The sequence below is a fragment of the Carya illinoinensis genome, chromosome 5 (genome assembly GCF_018687715.1).
Source record: "Carya illinoinensis cultivar Pawnee chromosome 5, C.illinoinensisPawnee_v1, whole genome shotgun sequence".
Classification (NCBI taxonomy): domain Eukaryota; kingdom Viridiplantae; phylum Streptophyta; class Magnoliopsida; order Fagales; family Juglandaceae; genus Carya; species Carya illinoinensis.
In genome coordinates, this window is record NC_056756.1 from 16034806 (window position 1) to 16042500 (window position 7695).

The window sequence follows — 7695 nt, forward strand, 5'->3', positions numbered from 1 at the left end:
AGCTTCAAGAAAATAAGATGGAAATCCTTTATTTCTCCAAGGAAAACACAATCAAGCTATAATTTTTTTCATATGTACACGTTGTTTCCCAATAAGAAACGGAAAAAAGAAAAAAACACAAAAACAAAAGAAGGGAAAAGCAAGTCTATTGAATTTCGCAAAATTTGTCTAAACCTACGTTCCATGATCAGGTCTAGGATTAGATGAAGAATCGTTGGAAGCAGTGGTCGGTGATAGAGTGGAATCCCCACTTCTCCTACCACTATTGAAAGAGAAACTGATTCAAATCTCCTTCTCAATCCTTCTCCTAATTTCTCTCCCTTCCTCATTGCTTTTCTTCCCCACCTCCTCCTCCTAAACAGGCATCTTATACTTGCAAACAGGGCAAGACCCATGGATCCCCAGCCAACCTCTTTATACAATTCCCGTGAAATCTATGCTTACAGGACATTTCTTTTGCCACTCCACCAACCTCCCACTCGTCCAAGCGTATCGCACACTCCCTAGCATCTTCACCAGCCTCCACTTTCAATGGCTGTCCATCCTTGACACCCACTTCGCGCAGCAAGTTCTCTAGGCTTGTAGATCCTTCAATCACCAACATGCCTTGTGTAAAGAGTTATCCCTAGGGCCAGGCTCAGCCCACAAAGCCCAGGAAGGCCTTGAGCCTAAGGGCAAGGAAGACGCCAGGGCAAACCGGCCTAGGAAGCCAAGCTGCAAGAACGACTGGAGAGTGCATGCCAATCGGAAACCACTTGATACATTTACTGCCTGACAGATTTCTACAAGCAAAGACAAGAATAGTCTTTGCCCTAGAGACCCAGCAGCTGAACATGCCTAGGAATAAGGCACACCTGACCGAGGACAAGCTGTATTAACTAAGACACAAAGGAGGGCATGCCACAGCCAAGGACCACGCTGTATTCAATGCTTCCCAGGGGCAAGCATGCAATGACGTGCTTCCTAGGGTGCCAATGGTCGCCACGACCATTCCTTGACACACTTTTGCTTGGCAGGGAGGCTGACAGCAAGTCTGACTTGAGTACGAATTGACATCCTATGATCCCTCTCGTTAGTCAAGCCTAAGCTAAGTATAAATACCCCTACCCTCACTTAGGATGGGGGGGACTTCTACTTCTTTTTCCGATTCTCTTTCTGGATATTTGGCTCCATTATTCTCCATAGCAACCCTCAGAATCACCCAATGACTTTAGCATTGGAGGTGTCCCATACCACCCCGAAGCCCTTATTTCTTCTTGCTTGCAGGTTATAGTGTTGGGTTTCTGTGGAACTGCTTGGGCTGTGAAACACGACATCAACAGTGGCGCCATATCTAGGGTCTTCCTTTCTATAGAAGCGTGTACTTTGCATGTTGGCATCGACGTGATCCCAAACCACATGAAAAAAAAAAGGAGAACAAGGCAAAGCAATGGAAGCAAGGCTTGTAGAGATGGGGGATGCGATAAAAAAGCTGATGGAGGAGATGAGAGTGCTCCACCAGGAGAACATGACACTTAGGTGGACCGGGCGGGAGGAATGGAGCTAGCGGCGACGAGCATACTGAGTCATGACGTGCCCCTGGGAATGTAGTGGCCAAGGAAGAAAGGCGCAAGCTGCACCTTGAACTATGAGAGCTCGAGGATAAGTACGCAGAGATGGGCAATGGGATGGCTGCATCGTCCTCCGTGGATCAGCTGCTTGTCAACACCAACCTATCATACAGTGCGGAGGTTATGACTCCACCTCTTCCACCCAAATTCAAAGTCTCTCAGATGGAGGTGTACAATGGGTCCAAGGACCCACTAGAGCACCTAGAGACATTCAAGGCCCACATGACCTTGCATGGCTTCCCGGGAGAGATTGCTTGCAGAGCCTTCCCATTAACCCTAAAAGGGGCTGCACGAGCCTGGTTTGGGTCCCTGCTGTTGGGAACCATAGATAGCTTCGACGAGCTAGCCTACCTCTTTTCAATGCAATTCATGGCGAGCTGAAAGAGGAGGCGCTCGACCACCTACCATGGAGAAGCAACGAGATAATGAGAGCATAAAGTCATACCTCTCTTGGTTCAATTAGGAGCTCATGACCATAGACGACCAGGATGAGAAGATCACCCTGGAGGCCTTGTTAGGAGGAATCTGGCCTTAGAACCCGTTCATGGCCGAGATAGCACGAAGGACTCCCACAACATTGAGGGAGTTTATGGACCGAGCAAATGGCTCTATCAATACTAAAGACACCCTCAAGGCTTTGAAACCTTCGTGATGATCTAAGCTAGAGCAGGTGGATAAAAAGGCTGCTAGACAAAAGGGTGGGCCCAGCAAAAAATGAGGTAAGAAGGGAGCACCGAAGGAGAAGAGAATGGGAGAAGTGTTGGCTTGGACACAAGGCATGCCCCATACCCACATGAGCATGGTTATAGAAGGGGAATGCACCCCTAGACCATAGAGGGAGCCACGGTGGGGCTAGGAGGGCCACTCGTATCGCGCCTACCACCTAACGGATCGGCACAGCATCGAGGACTACTATACTTTAAAGCGAAGGAGGGAAGTGTTTGAGGGCTTGCTGGACCAACAGTGAGAACAGACGACTCAGTTGAGGCTAGAAGAGAAGCTCAGAGAAGCCCACAACACAAGAGGTCGGTGAGAGCAGACGACTCAGTTGGGGAGATTCGCACAATCGCGGGAGGATACGCAAAAGAAGGAACCATCCCATCAACCAAGAGGGCACATGCCCAAAGAGCGTGGTATGCGGAGGTGTTCAAGACATGAATGGTTGCCATTGGGGTTAGGAGACAGTCTAGGAGTACCACGATAACTTTTGGCGAGAAAGATGAAGAGGGCATCCTCCACCCACACAAAGACCCATTGGTGGTGACTATGCAGATTGCGAACTTCACAACTCGAAGAGTCTTGATCGAAAACGATAGTTCGACATACATTTTATTCTAGAAGGCCTTCAATCAAGATGAGGATTAACGTAGACCGACTACGCCCAGCCCCCATGCCTCTCAAAGGTTTTATGGGCAACATTGTACAACCGATGGGAGCCATCACTCTGTTCGTCATGGCCGGGAAGGTCCCTAGGACCTCAACCAAAATGGCTGATTTCCTAGTTATCAAGGCTCCCTCTTTGTACAAAGCGATACTAGGATGCCTGACCCTGAACAACCTAAGGGCAGTGACCTCCACCTATCACTTTAAGATGAAGTTCCCCACAAACTTGGGGGTGAGGAAGGTTCACGAAGAGCAAGTGCTAGCTCGAGATTGCTGCACTCGAGATCTGAAGCACGAAGTCAAGGAAGTCGAAATGATTAGGGAACTAGGGGAGGCAGTTGGGCCACCTTCACTACCAGACTTGGCCGAGTGGAATGAGGAGGTCCTAGATGAAGGCAGAGCCAAACGAGCCCTTGGAGCTGGTCTCGATTGACCAACGGAGGCCCAAGCGAACGATTCGAGTTGGGACTAAGCTGGCCCCCCAACCAAGTTAGGCCTTGAAGCTGCTTCTCATTGAGTATCAAGATGTGTTCACCTAGAGTCACGAGGAGGTGCCTGGGATCAATAACTCAATCATCGAGCACCACCTATGCATGGATCCGATAGCCTAAAAGGTCAAACATAAGTGCCAAAGCTTCAACACTGAGAAATATGTGGCTATAGCCAAGGAGGTGGACTGTCTCTTGGCTGTGGGGTTCATCTGAGAGGCTCACTATCCCAAATGGCTCTCCAATGTGGTCTTGGTGAAGAAGGCAAGTGGGAAGTGTCAGATATGCGTCGACTTTACTGACCTAAACAAGACTTGTGCAAAAGATAGCTTCTTACTACCGTGTATCGACTTGATGGTGAATTCGATGGCTAGGCACCAGCTACTCCAGGTATAACCATATTCAAATGAGCACAGACGACGAAGAGAAGACAGCATTTATCACAGATTGGGGGCTTTACTATTTCAAGGCCATGTTGTTCGGCCTAAAGAATGCTGGCAACACCTACCAGTGGCTAGTCAACCAGATGTTCAAGCAGTAGATTAACCGGAACATAGAGGTATATGTGGATGACCTACAAGTCAACAGCAAAAAGCCCGAGCAGCGCTTGTCAGACCTTCAAGAAGCCTTCATCATTCTTCGGTGGTACCAAATGAAGCTCAATTCGTTGAAGTGCACCTTCGGATTGGAGTTGAGCAAGTTCCTGGGCTTTATAGTCTCCGAGCATGGGATCGAGGCCAGCCTAGAGAAAGTTGAGACAATAGTAGGGATGCCTTTCCCCACAACCTTCATGAGGTCAAAAGGCTCACCGACTGGGTGGTAGCCTTAAATCGCTTCATTGTATAAACAACCAACTGGTGCCTCACTTTTTTTTTTTTTAAGGTATTGAGGAAGGCTCAGGAATGGGACCTAGCCTGTGATGAAGTGTTCACCAAACTTAAGAAGTATTTGGCCCACCCCCATTCCTCAGTCAGACTAAGCCAAGTGAGAACCTGACCATGTACTTGGCTATGTCACCACACGCCATATCTGCAGTATTGGTCCATGCAACAGAGGAAGGACAACGACCCGTCTACTATATGAGCCAGGCATTCTGCAAGGCTGAGGCTAGGTACCCGGGGACAGAGATGTTGGTATTCACACTAGTAGTTGCCGCAAGAAAACTAAGGCCATACTTCCAAGACCATTCGATGAAAGTGCTCACCAACGTCCCACTCAAGAAGATCCTGCAGAAGCCAGATACGTCTGGCCAGCTCGCCAAGTGGGCAATTGAGCTTAGTAACTTCAACATAGAGTACCTGCCCCGCACGGTGATTAAAGGGTAGGTGTTGGCAAATTTCATTGCCGAGGTTACAAGCTTTCCAAAAGAAGTACAGGTTGCACCCGAGGGAAAACTCTGGCAGGTCTACGTAGATGGATCGTCATGCTGGGCTAGCTGGGGTGTAGGGGTGCACATAGTAACCGAACATGAAGAAGAGCACAATTATGCAGTAAAGCTCACCTACAAAACAACCAACAACGAGACTGAGTACAAAGCACTATTGGTGGGGATGTTAGTCGCAGGCTACTGGGGGCTAGGAAAGTAGAGGTGAAGGCCAACTCCCAAATAGCTGTCAGTCAGGTGTTGTGATAGTTTCCACTAAGGGAGAACAGCTAAAGAAGTATCTCCAATTGGTCTGCAAAGAGTGTGAAATCTTCCATTACTTCCACATTAGACATGTCCCGAGGGGCAAGAACCAGAAGGCAGACCGGTTGGTGAAGTTTGCGTCAGGAAAGGAGGAGCTCTCCCTCCTCGAACACACCATGATTAGAATGGTCAACACCCCGACTATTGGGGCCAAGGCATCAGTCACCACCTTGGCATCTGTTGAGTGGGCATAGACATCATGAAATTTATGCAAGAAGGCAAACTACCAAGCGACCTTGAGGAGGTGTGGACAGTCAGGAATAGGGTTGAACGATTCACATTGTTGGGAGGTAGGGCTGAGCAGAAATCCGAAAATCCAACTCCAACCCTGACTCTGGTCGGGGTCGGAGTTTTTGTCCCAAGGAAAGTTGGAGTCGGAGTCAGAGTCGGAGGTGGAGGTGAACCGACTCCGATCAGCTCTGATGCCCTAGCTTCGACTTCAATCCGATACTGTACATATTTAATAAAAATATATGTATTTTTCTATATATTAATCATTTAAATATAATAACATGTAACAATAATGTATAAATACTAAAATGCATAATAACATGTAACACCAATGGATAAACACTAATATATAAATAATAAATTTATAATAACATGTAATACTAATATATAATAACTAAAGTATTGATTATGTAGATTTTATATAACTATATCTTATATAGTTAGTTGAACTCAATAATATATATACTAGCATGAGTTAAGTATTATTATAAATATATATATATATATATATATATATATATTATTTATACATTAATCATATATATTTTATATAATTATAACTTACATAGTGAGTTAAATACTAGTATGAACAAATGTATCTAAAATAATACACTTTTACTATAATAACATGTGACACTAATGTACCTAATATCCTATGTAGTAGTAATGTTTAGACTATAGTAATCAATCTATGATTCTATAACAACTTATAACATGTAATACTAATTTTGTTCTTTTTTCTTCAGGCACAAGTTGGAATGAAATTCGTTGCAATTTGTATTGGTTCTTTTGTTGTAAGTTGTAACTTGTTGATGGAATCAGAACTTGATGGATGATGAGTCATGATTTGGTTGAATAATTTGGGAGGATAGATGATAATAGATAATTAGTTTGTAATTTTGGTTATATGTTTTTAATGTATGTATCATAGTTGAAAATTTTCTTGTTGCAAGTTTGAATTTTGTTTTATTTTACAGTGTCCAAGATTTTAATGTGTGTATCAAGTTCTAAGGATCTAAAGATGAAGGATTCTTGTGTGAATTATTTTTATTTTACAAATTTGGTTAAATAAATTAGAAATTATATTTAAAAAAAAATTGATATGGAAGCCCAAATCCGATTAGAGTACAAAATTGTAAAATTAAAATATCAAATGGATTGAAGAAAAAAGTTCAATAAAAAAGCCTAATTCCGACTCCACTCTGACAAGTTGGAGTCGGAGTCGGAGCGGAACCTATAGAAGTCAGAGTCGAAGGACGACAATACCGACTCCGGAAAGTCAGTGCTCAGCCCTATTGAGAGGGGTATTGTACAAAAGGGGTTTCTCTTAACCTCTTCTGAGATGCCTCTTACTAGACTAAACTCAGTACGTGCTAGCCGAAATTCACAAAGGGATCTATGGGAACCACTCAAACGGAAGGGCGTTGGCTATGAGAGTGACCCAAATCTGGTTCTACTAGCCCCATTCCCTCTGAGACGTAGAGAACTTTGCAAAGAAATACACGAGATGCCAGGAGCAAACACCCTTGCTACATTGTCCACCAGAGGAGCTAATTTAGATTACCTCCCCATGGCCTTTCGCATAGTGGGGACTGGACTTGATTGGCCATTTCTTGATGGCCAAAGGAGGGGCCAAATTCATGTTCATAGCAGTTAACTATTTCACAAAGTATGTCGAAGCATAGGCCTTAGCAACCATCACTACTCGGGCCATCACAAAGTTCTTGTGGAGATCGATAGTCTACCGGTTCGGCATTCCCCAGAGCCCCATATCGGACAATTGGAGGTAATTCGATTGCTTGCACTACCAAAAATGGTGTGTAGAGCTCGGGATCAAGGTCAAATACTCTTATTTGGGACACCCTCAAGCCAATGGCTAAGATGAGGCAACTAACAAAACTATGATATCCACCCTTAAGAAGAAGCTGGGAGCTCATAAGGAAGGATGTGCTGAAAAACTCTCGGGCATGTTGTGGGCATACTGAACAACCATTAGGACCTCCACTTAGGAGACACCCTCACCTACAGGAGTGAGGCAGTGATTTCAGTGGAAGTATGGATGCCTAAATACCGGGTTCAACACTTGGACTTGGGCATCAACGAGGAAAGATTAAGGGAAGGCCTAGACCTCTTAAAAGAAAGACAAGAAGAAGTAGCGATACGGACAGCAAACAATAAAAGGAAAGCAGAGCATTACTTCAACAAGCAGGTCAGGCTATGTTCCTTCAAGGTTGGCGACTTAGTACTAAAGAAGACCCGCGTGACCACCCAAGAAGAAGGGATGCTCGAATCACGA